Below are 21,563 nucleotides of genomic sequence, written 5' to 3'. Positions count from 1 at the left end.
TCTGAAGCTGTGGATGGACTCACTTTGGAGCATCCGCGATGCTGAGGACATTGTGGATAGCACGTTTGGCGAGTTGGTCACACCGCAGGTGAAAATTAATGAGGGAGATAGAAAATGGGTGACCACAAGAAAGAGCAAGAGTAGGAAGGCAGTGCAGGTGTCCCCTGCGGTCATCTCCCTGCAAAACAGATATACCGCTTTGGATACTGTTGAGGGAGATGGCTCACCAGGGGAAGGCAGCAGCAGCCAGGTTCATGGCACCGTGGCTGGCTCTGCTGCGCAGCAGGGCAGGAAGAAAAATGGCAGGGCTATAGTGATAGGGGACTCGATCGTAAGGGGAATAGACAGGCGGTTCTGTGGACGCAATCGAGACTCCAGGATGGTATGTTGCCTCCCTGGTGCAAGGGTCAAGGATGTCTCGGAGCGGCTGCAGGACATTCTGGGGGGGGGGGGGGGGGGGGGGTGAACAGCCAGCTGCCGTGGTGCACATAGGCACCAACGATATAGGTAAAAAACGGGATGAGGTCCTACAAGCTGAATTCAGGGAGTTAGGAGTTAAACTAAAAAGTAGGACCTCAAAGGTAGTAATCTCAGGATTGCTACCAGTGCCACGAGCTAGTCAGAGTAGGAATGTCAGGATAGATAGGATGAATGTGTGGCTCGAGAGATGGTGCAAGAGGGAGGGATTCAAATTCCTGGGGCATTGGGACCGGTTCTAGGGGAGGTGGGACCAGTACAAACCGGATGGTCTGCACCTGGGCAGGACTGGAACCGATGTCCTGGGGGGGTGTTTGCTAGAGCTGTTGGGGAGGGTTTAAACTAATGTGGCAGGGGGATGGGAACTGATGCAGGAAGTTGGAAGGTAGTAAAACAGGGACAGAAGCAAAAGGAAGTAAGGGGAAAAGTGCAAGACAGAAGACATAGTCAAAAATCAAAAAGGGCGACAGTACAAGGTACAGTGACTGAGGGGAGCTCAGTGAATAGGCCCAGTAATACTAAAAGGAGTAAAACTGGAGATGTTAAGATTCAAAACAGAGGTAAAAAAACCAACATAAGTGTACTTTATCTGAATGCTCGTAGTATTCGGAATAAAGTAAATGAGTTGATGGCGCAAATCATCGTAAATGACTATGATTTAGTGGCCATTACTGAAACATGGTTAAAGGATGGTCACGACTGAGAGTTAAATATCCGAGGGTATCAAACTATTCTGAAGGACAGAGTGGATGGTAAGGGAGGTGGTGTAGCTCTGTTATTTAAGGATGATATCCGGGCAATAGTTAGGGATGATATCGGTGCTACGGAGGATAAGGTTGAATCCATTTGGGTGGAAATCAGGAATAGTAAGGTGAAAAAGTCACTGATAGGAGTAGTCTATCGGCCACCAAATAGTAACGTTATGGTGGGGCAGGCAATAAACAAAGAGATAACTGATGCATGTAGAAATGGTACAGCACTTATCATGGGGGATTTTAATCTGAATGTCGATTGGTTTAACCAGGTTGGTCAAGGCAACCTTGAGGAGGAGTTTATAGAATGTATCCGCGATAGTTTCCTAGAACAGTATGTAATGGAACCTACGAGGGAACAAGCGGTACTAGATCTTGTACTGTGTAATGAGACAGGATTGATTCATGATCTCATAGTTAGAGATCCTCTCGGAAGGAGCGATCACAATATGGTGGAATTTAAAATACAGATGGAGGGTGGGAAGGTAAAATCAAATACTAGTGTTTTGTGTTTAAACAAAGGAGATTACAATGGGATGAGAACAACTAGCTAAGGTAGACTGGGAGCAAAGACTTTATGGTGGAACAGTTGAGGAACAGTGGAGAACCTTCCAAGCGATTTTTCACAGTGCTCAGCAAAGGTTTATACCCACAAAAAGGAAAGACGGTAGAAAGAGGGACCGTGGATATCTAAGGAAATAAGGGAGAGTATCAAATTGAAGGAAAGAGCATACAAAGTGGCAAAGATTGGTGGGAGACTAGAGGACTGGGAAATATTTAAGGGGCAACAGAAAGCTACTAAAAAAACTATAAAGAAGAGTAAGATAGAGTATGAGAGTAAACTTGCTCAGAATATAAAAACAGACAGCAAAAGTTTTTACAAATATATAAAGCAAAAAAGAGTGGCTAAGGTAAATATTGGTCCTTTAGAGGATGAGAAGGGAGTTTTAATAATGGGAGATGAGGAAATGGCTGAGGAACTGAACAGGTTTTTTGGGTCGGTCTTCACAGTGGAAGACACAAATAACATGCCAGTGACTGATAGAAATGAGGTTATTACAGCCAGGTGATGACCTTGAGAGGATAGTTATCACTAAGGAGGTAGTGATGGGCAAGCTAATGGAACTAAAGGTAGACAAGTCTCCTGGCCCTGATGGACTGCATCCCAGAATGCTAAAAGAGATGGCTAGGGAAATTGCAGATGCACTAGTGATGATTTACCAAAATTCACTGGACTCTGGGGTGGTCCTGATGGATTGGAAATTAGCAAATGTGACACCACTGTTTAAAAAAGGAGGTAGGCAGAGAGCAGGAAATTATAGGCCAGTGAGCTTAACGTCGGTAGTAGGGAAGATGCTGGAATCTATCATCAAGGAAGAAATAGCGAAGCATCTGGATAGAAATTGTCCCATTGGGCAGACACAGCATGGGTTCATAAAGGGCAGGTCGTGCCTAACTAATTTAGTGGAATTTTTTGAGGACATTACCAGTGCAGTGGATAACGGGGAGCCAATGGATGTGGTATATCTGGATTTCCAGAAAGCTTTTGACAAGGTGTCACACAAAAGGCTGCTGCATAAGATAAAGATGCATGGCACTAAGGGTAAAGTAGTAGCATGGATAGAGGATTGGTTAATTAATAGAAAGCAAAGAGTGGGGATTAATGGGTGCTTCTCTGGTTGGCGATCAGTAGCTAGTGGTGTCCCTCAGGGATCCGTGTTGGGCCCACAATTGTTCACAATCTACATAGATGATTTGGAGTTGGGGGACCAAGGGCAATGTGTCCAAGTTTGCAGATGACACTAAGGTGAGTGGGAAAGCGAAAAGTGCAGAGGATACTGGAAGTCTGCAGGGGGATTTGGATAGGTTAAGTGAATGGACTAGGGTCTGGCAAATGGAATGCAATGTTGACAAATGTGAGGTTATCCATTTTGGTAGGAATAACAGCAAACGGGATTATTATTTAAACAATAAAATATTAAAGCATGCTGCTGTGCAGAGAGACCTGGATGTGCTAGTGCATGAGTCACAGAAAGTTGGTTTACAGGTGCAACAGGTGATTAAGAAGGCAAATGGAATTTTGTCCTTCATTGCTAGAGGGATGGAGTTTAAGACTAGGGAGGTTATGCTGCAATTGTATAAGGTGTTAGTGAGGCCACACCTGGAGTATTGTGTTCAGTTTTGGTCTCCTTACTTGAGAAAGGACGTACTGGCACTGGAGGGCGTGCAGAGGAGATTCACAAGGTTAATCCCAGAGCTGAAGGGGTTGGATTACGAGGAGAGGTTGAGTCGACTGGGACTGTACTCGTTTGAATTTAGAAGGATGAGGGGAGATCTTATCGAAACATTTAAAATTATGAAGGGAATAGATAGGATAGATGCGGGCAGGTTGTTTCCACTGGTGGGTGAAAGCAGAACTAGGGGGCATAGCCTCAAAATAAGGGGAAGTAGATTTAGGACTGAGTTTAGGAGGAACTTCTTCACCCAAAGGGTTGTGAATCTCTGGAATTCCTTGCCCAGTGAAGCAGTTGAGGTTCCTTCATTAAATGTTTTTAAGGTAAAGATAGATAGTTTTTTGAAGAATAAAGGGATTAAGGGTTATGGTGTTCGGGCCGGAAAGTGGAGCTGAGTCCACAAAAGATCAGCCATGATCTCATTGAATGGCGGAGCAGGCTCAAGGGGCCAGATGGCCTACTCCTGCTCCTAGTTCTTATGTTCTTATGTTCTTAATAAGCAATTTTCATTCTAAATAATGTTCCTGGTGGGGGAACTTTCAGAGAGAATAACTGTACAGAAAAGTGCGGGTTGATCAATGACAATCTGCATGGGCTTGTTTAATTCAAATTATGTTTCAGTAACTTGATTGAGCTGTTTACTGAAGTAATGGAGAGAGATGATGACATGCACATGGACTTTCAAAATCTATTGAATAAAGTACAATAAAATAGTCTTGCTGAAAAATTAAAGCTTGTGGTTAAAGAGGCAGTAACGCACAATAGTCTTTTGGACTGGAGGGTATTTTCCTTGACGGGCAGAATTTTCCAACCCTTTCCTCTACCACTGAAGACACCTCCTGCAACAGATTCCCCAGCAGTGCAGTGGGTGAAGCCTGAAAACTGCCATAGAGTTCTGCTCTCTGCTTTCTGTATGCTTTCTGTATCTTAGCCAATTTCATACCCAATTTCATACTGCTCCTTTAACCACATTCTTCAGCAAGACTATTTTATTGTACTTTATTCAATAGATTTTGGAGTAACAAGGATTGTTCTCCTTAAGCAGAGAGGCTTAGCAGAATAATTGATAGAGGTCTTTGATATGATAATTAAGGAGAAACTGTTTCAAGTGTCAGAAGTATGGATAACCAAAGGATACAGATCGAAGGTGATTGACAAGATAGTCAAGGCGAGATGAGGAGAAATCTGTTTATGCTGCACGATCTGGAATGTGCTGTCCAAAAGAATGGAAATGGCAGATTTAATTATAATTTTCAAAAGGGAATTGGATAAATACTTGAAGGGGGAAAATGTTAAGGGCAGTGCTGAAGGAGCGGAATTGTGGAATTAATTGGTTGGCTCTTTCAAAGGTATGATGGGCCAAATGGGCTTCTTCTGTTCTGTATCATTCTAGTGGCTCTGAACATAGACAGGAGGAAGAGGTTAAGGTGTTCCCTACCAATTCAGGTCTTGGGTGAGTGAATAAAACAGATAAAAACCAAGATTGAAAAATAACCTGAAAATAGTCTCATCAATGCCCCTCTTTCCCCAAAGTGATCACAACTAATTCAGAAGACTACATTGCCTCTGGCTTATATTATTTGATTCCTACCTCTTGTTTGGAATCATCTTTTCCCCAGGCAGAAACTACTCCAGCTCTCCAATTTCAGCATAAACCTGCGGTAAATGGCTCAGATTTTGCAGTGTGTGGTGAACAAACAGCACTCTTTGTTCAAGGTGCTCGAAGCTGCCCAGGAACATTTTCAGCAGAAACTTCCTGCACGGGTGGATGGTGTAGTGCAGTACTTTGTGGTTAGCACAATTGCTTCACAGCTCCAGGGTCCCAGATTTGATTCCCGGCTTGGGTCACTGTCTGTGCAGAGTCTGCACATTCTCCCCGTGTGTGCGTGGGTTTCCTCCGGGTGCTCCGGTTTCCTCCCACAGTCCAAAGATGTGCAGGTTAGATGGATTGGCCATGATAAATTGCCCTTACTGTCCAAAATTGCCCTTAATGTTGGGTGGGGTTACTGAGTTATGGGGACAGGATGGAGGTGTGGGCTTGGGTAGGGTGCTCTTTTCAAGAGCTGGTGCAGACTCGGTGGGCCGAATGGCCTCCTTCTGCACTGTAAATTCTATGACTCACTCTATGAGTGCCCTCGAGAGAGGAAGTGGGCTGTGTGAGGGCGGGACAAGCAACAGCATAACCACTCAATCAATCAGATTGAAATATCCTCATTGAGATATGCAAAGTATACACCGGGAAATATAAATTTGATTTAAGTCATGCAGGGGCAGTGAAATTGAGGACATGAAAGATGGAATTATGAACGGCAAAGGAGAGAAAAATCAATTAAAAAAAAATGTAATTGAAAGAAAAATACTTTCTGAAGTAATGAAACTTCATGCTGATAAAATAAAACATTAAGTTCCAGAGAGACTCTTTGGCGGTAATTATAATTTATCATACTTTTTCATTAATATTCATTTAAATACACCATCCTTAACTTTTTCTGTCATGTTCCATGGATAAGTGCAGCTTTCACATTGGCCCATTACATGGATTTCAATACCATGGCTATCGATGAGTACTGTTGCAAAGCAGTCTGTGGAGCAGCAGTGTAACTTTAAAAAACAATTTCAAAATTTGAATCTTTTACTGCGACTATGCAAGTTGTTGTCCAGTTTACTCTGTAATATCAGTGAGTGCTGTTTGTGTTAGTCTCACTCTTAGTCTGCACACAAATTTTGGGCTATTAAATTGGTATCCTGGTTAGGATTTTACAGCACATTGACAGGTTGCCACTGATCAAAGGAGGAAGAAACTAGCATGGAATAAGCTGAATTCCATTGATCGTTGTGACTTTGGACTGTATTAAGACTTGGAACAAAAAATAGGTTGTCTGTCATTGAAAGCAAAACTGCACAATTTCATCACCTGGTGGGTATAGGTTTTGTCTCTTCGCGTTGAAGTTGTTGATCACAAGAGCTTTCTTTACGATTCTTACTCTTTAAAACAACCATTTCAGCTTTCTTTTCTACTTGTTCAATATAGTGCAGGTCAGATGTGATTATTAAACCAAGGAACAGAATACTTGTAATTGAAGTCAGCTTGATACTTTCACGGATTGGAAGTGATGGGGAACAGCATTGTTAATCTTTCTCAGCAGACTTCTTGATTTGGTATTCTCAGTGCCGAAACAAGTATAGCATTTGTCTTTCCACTTTCCAATTGAATAACTCAGTCACTGTCTTTCAGTTGGAGAGGTAACTCATTTGATATCATCAATGAAGAGAATATGTTTTTTGATGCTATGTCCTGCAGTAATCTTGAATTTGAGTAAAAGAACAGATTAAGCTTAGCTCCTTTGGGGATGCAGCCTAAGTGTTGCAATAAAATGATGAATCCCCGTTTATCACAATCTGCCTTTTGTATTCACTGATACAAAGTGCAGCCAGTTCACCAGTTCAAATGCTAAGAATCGTGCAATAACCACAGAATTTTAAACCATTGTTGGCCTCAAAAATAGAAGTGACTCAATTTCCTTATTTTGGACAATAATTACTCTCATTAGGTGTTTAAACATAAATTATTTTCTTAGCTGGTTTATCCTGAGGCCAGTCATTGCAATTCTGAATAACATTTAGTGGCGAGATGTGTATTGTATGCTTTCCTCTGTTACATGCAGAAAAAGTGAAATGATTGAAAATACATGGTGATTATATGATTTTAAATACATGACAATAATAAAGCAGTCTGCACTGTTCTCAGAGCAAATAACGTGCAATGCAGGAATTGATCTCAATAATGTCATTACGTATCATGGAGACAGAGTACCACTGTGATGACCAACGTGCAGCCAACAAATCATGGTCAACCTGCAAACATCTTTGAACTGGAGCAGCAAGGCATCGAGCTGTGGTTGGCAGAACAATTCTGTAGTAACTGTGAGCTTGTTTTTAAAGTTCCAGAGTTACGTTATTCAATTATTAAAATTGTACAAGGTGAAAGAAGGCATGCCAACAATGCAAGCACAAATGCTGCATTGTTTCTACAGTAACAACGATACCTACAAACCCTGGCATATTCCTCAGCATGAAAATAATTGCCTAGTTATGCCATCAACTGTCAGAATACCTGTAACAGATCTCCAATATAGGGCTGGCATTGGTAGTGACAGTAAAGGTCAACATTTCCTTTCGCATCTCAGTTTCCAACTGCTCCAGGCCAACATGGAATCATCCATCATATCAGTAAAAGAACTGGCAACACATACATCAAATGAGTGGATGATGCAGAGCTCATTCCCCACTGAATGGCAATTGGAACATAACAAGGCTGCCAGTTGCATTTTTTCCAAAGTGAGTAGTCATGGAATGCATGCTCTGTTCAGAATGGGCATGTATGATCAACACTGAAAGAGATGCAAGGTTACAATTCGGACTTAGTATGAACAAGCAGTGTATGGAACAAATTGTCAGGCAGGATTTCGTGATATTCAATCTTGGATCATCTTCCAAATAAATGGTACTATTCAGTAATCTTTCTTGGCGGCTTCTATAAGATGTCATTATTTTTTACAGGGCAAGGAAGGTCCATTGGTTTCTTTAATGTTTACTCATGTTTTAAAAATTGGATTTTCTTTCCAAGGTGTTAGTGTTGAAATTAGTTTTCTACTTTGAAATTTTCTAGCATAAGTATCTGACATCACAAATTTCAAAGTGTGATTGAGAATAATGTGGTCTGTCCTGTTGAATATCACAAGAACCCCTGTATTCTGTGTATAAGCTGACAGAATCATACAGAACTGAAGAAGACCATTCATCTCATCATGCTGACTAAGAGAGAATCCCGGCCCATATCTCTGTTGTAAGTAACTTGCTAAAACCCTTGTCTGCTTCATGTGTTCCTCATTTAATGCCTGTCCTGCTGGCTGGTTTTAAAATAATCACCAATTATTGGTTTTGAACAGAAGGCACTCCTCCCCCACCCTGGCTGCAAACTGCCATGCGGACTAATCCGGCAGATCCCCTCTGATTCACTGTGCTCTTTCGCATAGCCTGTTGATGGACATGGCAAGCAGCCAATCAGCTTGTTTTGTTTGAAATCTGGGCCTTGGACAGATTTTCGTTTGGTATTGGTGGAGCTTTTCAGAAACTTCTGGAACAGGACAACAGGAAAAGCAAGCCCCATCTGTCAGTTCTGTGAAGAATTCAGATATGAAATAACTTCAAGTCACTCACTCTCTCAGCTCTCTGCCAGGCGATTTAAGAGGCTCCCAGCCAGATCTGTGGAAGGCACTCCTATTTAAAAGACTGCAGCCAGTAGCTAGACCTGTGAAAGGAACTAATGGTTTGAAAGGCTGCAAGCCCATTCTCCCACCAGGTCTGTAACAGTTTAATCTTCTGCCTGAATGGCTGGGAAAAGGCCAGACTTGGAACTCACTTCACGATACAGCCAGAATCTCTGCACAGAGCCAAGGAAGCAGTTGAAAGGCCGAGTGGATGTAGAATATGCTGTAAACTCTCAAGTGGAGATCTCCAGTAATATCTCAGGGAGACTGAGAGTCCATCTAGTGGTTGCATGATGGAATTGCACAGATCTGAATCTCCTGTGTGAAGGTGATTCCCCAGAGGAAGGACCGACAGTCCTTAAAAGATCCAAACTGACGGATGGTTTACAACGCCACGCATTCGGAAGAGATCACCGCCTACAAGGATCTCAACCACCGCATCGAAGATCTTCAAATCGCTCATACACTTTTGATCTCTGTTATTTTTAATGCTTTCCCCAGCCCCTACTGTATGTTTGTCTTGTGTGTGTGTATGCAGGGTGCAACAGGGTTTTGGGATTAGTTAGACCAGTAGACCATTGTTCCATTATATGTTCATCTTTTACTCTTGTCATAAATAAACAATTTTCAAAATGTTTTACTTAGAAATCAGGGCCGGGATTCTCTGAAAACACCGGAGTGTTTCACGCTGGCGTCAATGGGCCTCTTGGCCCAGCGGTTCTGCTGGCCGCAGGGGGTCAGCACAGTGCAGGGACTCTCTCAACAGCCCCCGACCAGTGCCCGGTCGACCGCGGGCGCACAACTGCCGCCGATTCTCCGGCAACCGGAGAATCACATCCCGGCATCGGACCAGCGTCGCGGGCCATCTCGGCGTCAACTACTCCGATTCTCCAAGCTGGCACGGGCTCATAGAATCCAGGCCCTGGTGCCTGTAACTCATCAGAGCAGTCAAGGGTTAAAAATCTCAGGAAAATACACAAATTATTGATTTTTTTCACTTAGTTTGGGCCTTAGGGCTGGAATCGACCGCATACTTGCCCACGGTGTCATGACAGCTTAGTTATTAAACAGAAGTGGTCATGATAGATACAGTAAGAACTTTCTGGGTCTGTAATTGCAAGTTCTAGAATAAGGATAGGTGAAGACACAGGGCAGGATCTACTGGTAGCATTGCGCCCATAAAACAGTGCAGCATAATGCGACCAATAGATGCTGGGAGATCACACTTCCAGGATCAACCTGGCTCGCCACGCCTCGCAAGATCTAACATGATCTCGCAAGATGTCGCAATGGGCGAGATCACTTTCAGGCAAATCTGCACATGAGAGTGAGACAGCTAATCTCAGTCTAATATGCATTCCTGAGATCTAACCAAAGATTGGGACCTAACTCCTACACTTGCCTTGGAGGCCTACAGTGCTGGTCTCCACAAATGGGGATCAGACAAAATGGCACTCAAGGGGGTCTCCCAGGGTATCGGAGGCCCCAAGGTGCATGCCCTCTGGGCAGGATGGCACCCTGGCAGTACCGGGATGTGTCCCGCATGGTGCGGGGGCTCGGGGACCTTCTTTTACTGAGTTGGGGCTTTGGCAGGTTCAGGGGCCACGGGTTCAGGGGTCGCGTCAGACGCTAGAGAGATTGGGATGCCATTTAAAAATGGCATTCCGATCTTTCGCTTTTCTGAGGAGTCCCAGCAAGAAGAGCTCTTCAGTGCAGAAAACGGTGCTAAGTGTGGCCCCGCTGAGGTCTCCAATCTACTCAGATGGTTGTTGGAGGGTGTTTCTCGGTGCTCCAAACGCCGGGTAACACCCAACTAATCTCGTGCTACAGAACACTGTCCCCTTTCAGATAGATGTGGTCACAATGAGTAGCTGCTTTCTCATGCCTTCATCAATTGATTTTCTCTTTTGAAATCGAGGAGTGCACTTTGCAGCCCAATAAGAATTCTGATTTTGCCCTCTTTATGAGCTTGGAATTAAATACCAGTTGGGAGGAAGGCGGTTGTGGAAAAAAACAGTTGTAAAACAATACAATAATCAAGTTCAGAGAGCAATACAAATGACTGTCGCAAGCGGAATACAAATAAAGCTAAACCATACAGTCAAAAAATAGATAGGCCACAAAATAAGGCTCTGCAGTGGTGGTGATGCTGACGCTCCAGGAGCTGGTTGAGTTGAAAAATGGCAAGTGGCTTCCAAGCAGTTCCACTGCTGAGCCCACAGTGCTTGCCACGTTTGTATGGACAATGATACGAGTGTTCCATCCATGCACGATAGTACGCAGATTGTGATGTCAGACAGCATTGAACACTGATTTGATGTCCAATGTGCCATTGTGAATGTCACCATTATAATTAATACTTTCTCATTATAACAGTTCAATATGGATCCAGCTGAATGAGGCACGCCCTCACCAACACTCCTCCGCTAGTTTATTTAGAGGCATGGTCATCCAATAATCTCTTGGCCAACAACAATTGCCTTGCCAACCAATTAGTACTCTTTTCTCCCCTAGTATAAATTCTTGAGATCTTTTGAAATTTAGAATTCCTACATTTGCCCCGATGAGTGCAAGGTGAAAAACTTCAGCAACATGACTCTCCTTTCAGCAAAGCTCAAGTTCTCTACCACCAAGCGACAGCTGTACTAAGTTTATTTTTTCTAAAAATTAGTTTTTCAAGGCTTGTTTGTTTATTTTGTCATGTGAGAGTACTTTAAGAAATGGGTGTTTATCAAATAGCTGTAGTGGATATACCTTTACGAAATGGGTGTTTATCAAATAGCGGGAGGTAAAGTTAGTAGGGTAGTGAAAAGGGCAAATGGGACACTTGCTTTGATCAATTGGGGCACAGATACAAAAGCAGTGAAGTCATTTTAGGGGCTGTTTTAGCACAGTGGGCTAAACAGCTGGCTTGTAATGAAGAACAAGGCCAGCAGTTCAGGTTCAATTCCCTTAGCAGCCTCCCTGAACAGCCGCCAGAATGTGGTGACTAGGAGCTTTTCACAGTAACTTAATTGAAGCCTACTTGCGACAATAAGCGATTATTATTATTGTATGAACTAGTGCCTGAAGCCGATAGATTTATTTTTTTTTTTTTTTAATAATTTAGATTAGCCAATTATTTTTTTTTAATTAAGGGGCAATTTAGCGTGGCCAATCCACCTACTCCGCACATTTTTGGGTTGTGGGGGCGAAACCCACGCAGACAATGTGCAAACTCCACACGGACAGTGACCCAGAGCCGGGATCGAACCTGGGACCTCAGCGCCGTGAGGCGGTTATGCTAACCACTAGGCCACCGTGCTGCCCTAAGCCGATAGATAAAGGTTTAGAAATTTAAGGAAAGAACCTGGTCAAACATACATGGAGTTTGAAAGGATCAAACAGAGTAACTTTGATCGGTGGATAAGTGCTTTGAAAATAGACCAAGCGTTTGAACATAGAACATACAATGCAGAAGGAAGCTCTCAGAGAAATTATACTTTTGGAGGAGTTTAAAAATTCAATTCCTAATGTAGTGGGAACTCATGTGGAAGAGCAGAGGGTTAAAACTGTGAGGTGAGCAGCAGAAATGGCAGATGATTATGAATTAGTTCATCAATCAAACCTCAGATTAAAAAAGAAATCCAGGAGGGTGGAATAGAAATGAAAAGTTTCAAATATTTTCACTGTAATAAACTAGGTCATGTAAAGTCACAGTGTTGGTGGTTGAAGAAAAGCACGGGAAACGCTGATGTGGTAAAACAGGATAAGACAGTGTGATTTGTTAAAGTAGTAAAGGAAAGCCCAAGTGAAGCGAAAGAGGTGCAAAAGATTATACAGCCTGATCAAGAGGAGATTGATAAGAAGGTGCCAGATCTCTTTCAAGAATTTACTTGTGTGGGTAAAGTTTACCCATGTGTACCAGGAGGAGCAGATAAAGAAGTCACAATTTTAAGGGATACGGGAGCTGGTCAATCTTTAATGGTAAGAGATGAAGAGTTATGTAGTTTGGGAAGAATATTGCCAGAAAAGGTGGTAATATGCGGAATTCAGGGTGAGAAGAGTAGTGTTCCATTATATAAGGTAAGGTTGGAAAGTCCAGTGAAGTGGTGAAGTGGTAGTAGGAGTAATAGTGAAACTCTCTTGTCCAGGAATACAGTTTATCTTGGATAATGCTATAGCTAGATCGCAGGTGGGTGTGATGCCTGCTGTGGTTGATAAGCCAGTGGAAAATCAGACAACTGAAGTGTTGAAGGACAAGAATCCTGGGATTTTTCCTGATTGTGTAGTAACAAGGTCACAAAATCACAGGCTAAGACAAGAGGAGAAATCAAAGAGTGAAGATGAAGTTGAAGTTATATTATCAGAAACGATTTTTGATCAGATGGTTGGAAAAGAACAAGAACAGGTGGAGGATGAGTCGAATATTTTTAGTTCAGGAAAATTGGCGGAGTTACAACAGAAAGATATAGAAATAAAACGGATGTATCAGAAAGCATACATGGAAAAGAAATCTGAGTGTATACCAGAATGTTATTACCGTAAAAATGATGTCTTGATGAGAAAATGGAGACCTTTACATATGCAGGTGGATGAAAAATAGGCAGAAGTTCATCAAGTGGTATTACCGGTTGGGTATAGAAAGGAGGTGTTGCGAGTAGCACATGAGGTACCAGCGGGAGGTAATTTGGGAGTAAGGAAAACTCAAGCTAAAATCGAAATTTTTTTTATTGGCGTGGACTACACAATGATGTAGTTAAATTTTGTCGATCATGTCACACATGTCAAGTGATAGGGAAACCTCTAGCAGTGATAAAACCAGTGCCCTTAATACCCATTCCAACATTTGAGGAACCTTTTACAAGGGTCTTAATTGATTGCGTAGAACCGCTTCCTAAAACAAAAAGTGAGAATCAATATCTTTTGACTATAATGGATGTGTCTACAAGGTTTCCAGAGGCCATTCCAGTACGTAATATTACAGCTAAAAAGATTGTGGACGAGTTACTTATATTCTTATGTTCTTTACTCGGTATGGACTACCCACAGAAATACAACTGAATCAAGGATCAAATTTTACCTCAAGGTTATTCAAAGCAGTTATGGATAGCTCAGGAATAAAACAATTTAAATCAACTGCGTACCATCCAGAATCGCAGGAAGCATTGGAAGGGTAGCATCAGACATTAAAGACAATGTTTTGTTACCTGTAGAGATGGTAACTCAGTTACAGTAGACGCTCTGGAAAGGCTAGAAGTCATCCAGAAGTTTAATGGTAGGTTTATTGAGCAACACAACTTAAATAACTGCGTGAGCTCTTACTTAAAGAACTGCACTTGTAAATGAGGTTACAACTTTTCTATGCTCTGCAACTAGGCCTGACCACACTAGCAGCCCTGAGTGAGGGGGAGGGCCATCGGCGTCACTTTTATACATGCCCGTGCTGCACCCTGGTGGTCTTTCCATTACCCATCATCCCCTTCTGTACACACTCAAGTAAGGATCGCTACATCCCCCTTTTTCACATTTTTTTTCATAGTTGCAGAGCTGTAACTAAAAACAAAATTCAAACACAGTCAGTTTCATGCACAAACATAGAGCAGAGCAATGACTATCAGTCCATGTTCACAAGTTCAGGCGGTTGGATGCACGTCTGATCCGGGTAGACCTCCTGAGTGGGCATGGAAACCCAGAGTCTTTTATGTCCATTCGGGCACCCACTGCTGGAGTCCCAGGATGTCGCATGATAGAGTCCTGCAGATCTAATGTTGGAAATGCAGGTTGACGAGGTGGAACCTTCAGCAGGTCTCGCCGATTGCGTCGAAACACTATTCCATCTTCAGACTTCACAACGTAAGATTGTGGCTATACTTGGCGGAGAACCTTCGCCATGTTAGACCAACCCCCAGCCGGGTGTCGCAACCTCACCGTGTCGTTGATTGCTAACGGATGCAGCACTTTTGCCTGCTGGTCATAATGCTGCTTTTGTACCTGACGTTGGTGCCACATCTTGTCCAGGACTGGCGAGTTAACTGGATTGGCGAAGTGTAACGCCGGCAGCGTTGTCCGCACATCTCGATTGAAGAGCATTTGAGCTGGTGACAGCCCAGAGCTCAAAGGTGATGAACGGTATGACAATAGAGCCAAGTGTATGTCGGACTTTGAGTCAGCAGCCTTGCTGATTAGTTGCTTAATAATGTGGATACCTTTCTCCACCCTGCCATTCAATTGAGGAAAGTGTGGACTCAACGTCATATGCTTGAAGTTGTACTGTTTTGCGAATTCCAACCACTCCCAGCTGGCAAAGCAAGGACCATTGTCGGACATGAGCGTCTGTGGGATGCCATGCCTGGAGAAGGTTTCTTTGCAGGCTTTAATAACTGATGCCGATGTGAGATCTGGGAGTTTCAGTACTTCCGGAATGTTGGCGTAATAATCGATGAGAAGAACATAGTTTCGACCCATGGAGTGAAACAAGTCTATGGCAACTTTGTTCCACGGTGATGTTGCCATCTCATGCTGCTGCAGTGGCTCCTTGCATTGTGACAGTCGTTGTTTTTGACACGTATCACATGTGAGCACCATGTTCGTTATGTCCTCGTTTATCCAAGGCCAATACATGGATTGCCGTGCTCTCCTTTTGCACTTTTCAGCACCAAGGTGCCCTCGTGAATCCTGCGGAGCATGTCCGCCCGGAGCACCAGTGAAATGACGATTCTGTCATTCCGCAGTATGGTGCCATCCACCATAGACAGTTCAGTTTCGATGTTTTGGAACTGTGGGCACCGCCCTCTTGGCCAGCCATGCTGAAGGTTGTGCATGACTTGAAGCAGGGTGGCATCTTCCCGTGTCACCTGACGAATATGATGCAACCTCTCGTCCGTTGCCGGGAGTGTCTCCCTGCACCACTGTGCATGAGCTTTCACATCATTAATGGAAGCCGGAGGTGGATTGTCAGCATCAATGGCTCGGGATAAGGTGTCAGCTATGATTAGGTCCTTACCAGGGGTGTAGACCAGCGTGAAGTCATACCTCCGCAACTTCATCATCATGCGTTGCAGGCGCGGCGTCAGGTCATTGAGATCTTTGTTGATGATGTTGACCAGTGGCCTATGATCAGTCTCCATGAGAAATGTGGGGAGACCATACACATAGTGGTGAAATTTGGTCATGCCTGTGATCAATCCCAGGCACTCCATCTCTATATGTGCATACCTGCACTCTGTGGCGGTCATCGCTCGAGAAGCGTAAGCCACTGGGACCCAGTCCGACTGGTCATTCTGTTGAAGAAGCACCGCACCAATTCCATGTTGACTGGCGTCGGTGGAGATCTTTGTGGGTTTTGCCGGGTCAAAGAATGCCAGCGTTGGAGCTGCCATCAATTGGTGTCTCAGATCGTCCCATTCATCTTGGTGACATTGGGTCCAGTCAAACTCCGTGTCCTTCCTTTTCACTTGCCTTGACGCCGTCATCCATGCTGCTAGGTTCGATATGAACTTGCCTTGGAAGTTGATGAATCCCAGGAAACTGAGCACCGCTTTCTTGTCACGTGGTCGCTGCATGCTCTGAACTGCTGCGATTTTCTCAGCGTCTGGCTTCACCCTGTGCTCTGATAATGTGTCACCCAGGAAGGTCAGAGAGGAACGTGCAAAGGTGCACTTGGCCCGGTTGAGCTTCAGCCCAAATCGGTGGATCCTTTGGAAGACTTGTTTTAACCTAGCAATGTGGTCTTCCTCTGTCTTTGACCATATTATGATGTCATCAACATATACATGGACGCCTTCAATGCCTTCTGTCATCTGCTCCATTATTCGGTAAAATATTTCGGATGCAGATATAATCCCGAAGGCATCCGATTATAACAATAACGTCCAAACGGCGTGTTGAAGGTACACAGCAGTCGCTGGAATCATCGAGCTGCATTTGCCAGAAGCCTTGTGAGGCATTAGGTTTGATGAATATGCGAGCTTGTGCCATTTCGCTCGTTATCTCCTCTCGCTTGGGGATAGGGTAGTGTTCCCTGCAAATGTTTTTGTTCAAATCCTTGGGATCTAAACAGATTCTGAGTTCACCAGACGGCTTCTTGACACACACCAATGAGCTGACCCAGTCAATCGGCTGTGTGACTTGTGATATGATGCCTTGAGATTGGAGGCGTTGGAGTTCTGCTTTTAGCTTGTGCCGCAACGGAGCTGGTACCCTCCTTGGTGCATGAATGACCGGTATTGCATCCTCTTTGAGCAGGATTCGGTATTTGTAAGGTAACGTACCCATGCCAGAGAAGACGTCGGGATACTCACTGAGAAGCAGCTGTATGTCATCGGCCAGTCGTGATGAGTCAGCAGTGTGCATGAAAATCCTTTGTATCAGCCGCAAATCCTTGCAGGCTTGAGCACCTAATAGTGAAGTTCTTTTGTCGTCCACGATCTCAAAATATTGTCCTCTTGTGATTGTGATTGTCTTGTTGAGTACATGTAGGTGGCATGATCCCCTCGAGGTGATCTGGTTCCCATTGTAGTCTGTTAACTTGCATGCATCTCGTGTGTCCCTGGATGGATGCAAGATCTTTGCTTGTCATCAAGTTTGCGGATGCTCCCATGTCCAGCTTGAACGTAATTGGGCAGTTGTTCACTTGCACCGTGGCACTCCATTCACTTGTGGATTCAACGATATGCACGTATCAAGGCTGTGTGGTCAGCTCATGTGGTTCCACTGTGGCGTTTATGATTCCAATGCCGTACATGTTCTCCCAGGAGTGGAACTCTTCGTGGTCGGAAATATTTTCCTTGGATGTCCGAGTGTCCATTGCATCTACTGTGCGTACCTTAAAGTTTCCATGCCTTTGCATTGGAGAGTAGTATTTGGCTGTGGACTGACACTGGGAGGCAAAATGATTCATCTTAGAGCATTTTAGACACCTTTTCCCTTGTGCAGGACATTTCCCTTTTAAATGGGTGGTGCCACAGCGGTAGCACGTCATGACGTCCGTCACGTCATGCACTGGCAGCATTCGTGCATGCACAGCGCGCTCTTCAGACTGGGGCCGGTATTGTGCACACTGCGCATGCGTGTACCGGGTCGTTCCGGGATCGCGTCTGTCCTGATTGCATGCATGCGCAGATGTGCCGTTATGGGCGCCAGCCACTGGAAAAGGCCTGTGAGGAGAGGCCAGCATTCTTACGTCTGCCTCGTGGTGGATCTTCTCCATGTTTTTTTTCAAGAAACTCCAGGTACTGCTGCTTTTTCTGCTCTTGCTGTAAGCATTTTGCTATTGTGGTTTTTAGTGTGAAATCATTTTGCTGCATTAATGATTCCCTTAAATTTTTGTCGGAAAGACCATAGATTAATTGATCCCTGATGAAGGAGTCTGTTACATCAGCATAGTTGCAGCCTTGTGTTAGCAAGCGGAGATCTGTGACAAAATTGGAGATAGTCTCCCCGTTTTTTTGGAATCTGTTATGCAGGTTAAATCGTTCCATGATTTAATTTGATTGTGATTTACACAAATCTTGCCACTATCACTTGATATTTAGTTTTATCTTCAGTATCACCATACGTAAACGAGTTATAAATGTATACCACCTGCCGGCCTGCCGTTGAGAGTAATATTCCAATCTTTCTCTCGTTGGTGGCTGCATTTAGGTCCATAGCTGCCATGTATATCTGAAGCTGCTGTTTATACATTTTCCAGTTGCTATTTAGATTACCAGTAGTTTTCAGCATCTCTGGAAGTAGCGTATGATCCATCGCTTCAGTAGGTTGTTTGGAATCAAAATGCTGCGAAGTCTTCCACAGTCGAGCGGCCGGCCCGTTGCTTTTGCTGGTTGTTTTGGTTCTTTCTGGTCTCTAACCTGATCTATCTAGTGCTGTTCAAATAAAGCCACTCCTGTATCATGTTTTGTTACCTGTAGAGATGGTAACTCAGTTACAGTAGACACTCTGGAAAGAAGGCTGGAAGTCATCCAGAAGTTTCATGGTATATTGAGCAACACAACTTAAATAACTGCATGAGCTCTTACTTAAAGAACTGCACTTGTAAATGAGGTTACAACTTTTCTATGCTTTGCAACTAGGCCTGACCACACTAGCAACCCTGAGCTAAATTTCCGTTCCTGTTCCCCTCACAGTCACATCAGCGAAAGTGAGGGGGAGGCCGTCGGCGCCACTTTTATACATGCCCGTGCTGCCCCCTGGTGGTCTTTCCATTACTCATCAGCCCCTTCTGTACACACCCAAGTAAGGATCACTACAGACAATGTTGAGGGCGTATTGTCAAGATTATCCAGAAGATTGGAATAAAGGAATTCCATTCGTACTGTTTGCAATTAGGGAGGCACCTAATGAGTCTACCAAATTCAATCCAAATGAACTAATTTTTGGTCATGAGGTATTGACCACTTCAATTGATTTAGGAAAAATTGGTGAGAGCAGTCGGAACTTACATTATTAGATTACATATCAAATTTTAGGGATAGATTAAATAGAGCAGGGGAATTGGCAAGACAACATTTAAAAATTACACAAAATGTGGTGAAATGGACAAGAAAGCAAAAGTTTGTAGTTTTGCCAGTGGAGATAAAGTTTTAGTATTGTTACCAGTGATAGGTGAACCTTTCAAAGCAAGGTTTTGTGGACCTTATCAGATTGAAAGGAAATTAAGTGAGGTGAATTATGTGGTAAGAACGCCAGATAGAAGGAAAACTCACCAAGTGTGTCATGTGAACATGCTTAAACGGTACTTTGAAAGAGAAGGAGAGGAAAAGGAGGAGGCTTTAAGGATTCTAACTCAAAGTGAAGAACCAAATCCAGATGACTTTGAATTTGATATCCCTCAAATTAAATTGGAAAACGAGGATGTTCTTAAAAATTGGGATAAAATGTAGAGTTACCTTCCAGAGGAAAAACAAACTGACCTGAAAGAGTTACTGATATCAGATGGGCAAGTTTGTGGAGATAAATTGGCTATCCATGACGTAGATGTGGGAAATGCTGTTCCAATTAAACAACATCCATATAGACTTAACCCTTTATATTTGGCACAGGTTAACAAGAACATTGAAAGTATGCTTCAAACAGGCATAATTGAAGTGGGTTGCAGCCAATGGAGCTCACTCATAGTGATGGTACCAAAACCAGATGGTACCCAGCAGTTGTGTGTGGACTATAGAAAGGTTGATGCAGTTACAAGAACGGACTCTTATCCTGTCCCACGTTTGGAGGATTGCATTGAGAAGGTGGGACAGTCAGTTTTTATTTACAAACTGGATTTACTTAAAGGTTACTGGCAGGTACCTTTATCCGAAAGGGCGAAGGAGATTTCAGCTTTTGTGACTCCAGATGGTATGTACCAATTCAAAGTTCTGCCATTTGGCATGAAAACGCCCCAACCACATTTCAACGGTTAACTAACAAAGTCGTTTCAGGATTACCCAATTGTGCTGTATGCATCGACAATCTTGTAATTTTCAGTCAGGCATGGAAAGAACATTTAAAGCATCTGATGGAGTTATTCAATCGACTTCAGGAGGCGGGTTTGGTGGTAAACCTATCCAAAAGTGAATTTGGAAAAGCCCAAGTCACTTGCCTTGGCCATACAATCGGACAGGGTCAAATGGTCCCACGGGATGTGAAAACAAAAGTTATTAGTGAGTTTCCAATACCCTCGACAGGAAGGGAAATAATACGATTTCTTGGCATGAGTGGATTCTACCGGAAATTTGTGCCGAACTTTAGCAGTGTGGTTGTTCCACTGACGGACTTGCTAAAGAAGCGTAGCAAATTTAAGTGGACAGTGAAGTGTCAACAGGCATTGGACTGCCTGAAGGCTGTGTTAGCCAATGCTCCTGTGTTGGAGAATTACAAAGGGCTCTTGTGATCGGATTGAACGACAGTATCTGACTTTAAAGAGAAATGCTGAGGCATAGAGAAATGGATGGATCGTGCAGAGACCTTCTTGTTCAAAGTGAATGTAAAAATGGACTATGTTATCATAAATTTTTGCGTGTTTTGTTTTGTTAAAAACAAACATATATTCACTGTCAATATTTCTTAAAGGAAAATGAAAAGGTGAAAAATGAAACCATCTTGAGGTTGATGGTTTATTTTCTTTCCTTGGGGGAGTGATGTCAGGTGGATGTACCTTTATCAAATGGGTGTTTATCAAATAGCGGTAGTGGATGTACCTTTAAGAAATTGGCGTTTATCAAATAGCTGTAGTGATGTCAGAGTATGGGTGGAGCTGGGATGTCTGTCTGTTTTTTACTTTCATTTTTGAGCTGGCAGCTACAGTGTGTGTTTGGTTCCGTTTTCAGACTTGGAGCGGCATCCAGCCAAACAAGGTGAAATTTTGATCTCTTTGTATGAAAATAATGTCTTCAGATCACTTGCTAATTTAAAAGTGATAATTGTTCTCAGTAGAGAATTTAAATCGGATGTCTTTGTTAAAGAGGGTATTTGTCTTATGGATGGTGCTCGGAAAGATTAAGGGTCACTTATAGAGTACTGTATTCTTTGGGGGGAGTATTTGAGTTGATAGTTGTTAAGATGTTTACTGTGTGTTTATAAAATGCTAACTGGATTCATAGAATAAACATTGTTTTGTTTTAAAAGTACTTTAGATCTCTGTTGCATCACACCTGTAGAGTGGGCCCTTGTGCTCCCCATAACCAAAATCTATTAAAAATTGTGGGTCAGGTGAACTCCATGATACACTTTCGGGTTCTCTAAACCCTGGCCCGTAATAATTTGGACAGCATCAAGAGAAGTTTAGAAGATACAATGTATCCTCAATGGGACATTCACTGGTTGTGTTTGATTGACAGTTCTCTGAGAATGCAAGCTAGACAAAT

The 21,563-nt window shown here is 43.3% G+C and overlaps 1 protein-coding gene across 1 annotated transcript in view; it reads left to right on the top strand.

Annotated features, from left to right (window-relative positions):
• The window catches only part of cntnap2a (contactin associated protein 2a), a 2,445,269-nt gene that overhangs the window by 717,162 nt on the left and 1,706,544 nt on the right, over positions 1-21,563 (top strand). The window lies entirely within an intron of this gene.

This window comes from Scyliorhinus canicula, chromosome 5 (assembly GCF_902713615.1).
Source record: "Scyliorhinus canicula chromosome 5, sScyCan1.1, whole genome shotgun sequence".
Lineage (NCBI taxonomy): Eukaryota > Metazoa > Chordata > Chondrichthyes > Carcharhiniformes > Scyliorhinidae > Scyliorhinus > Scyliorhinus canicula.
The sequence above is the reverse complement of the archived record's forward strand: the minus strand, read 5'-3'. Positions and strand labels throughout refer to the sequence as shown.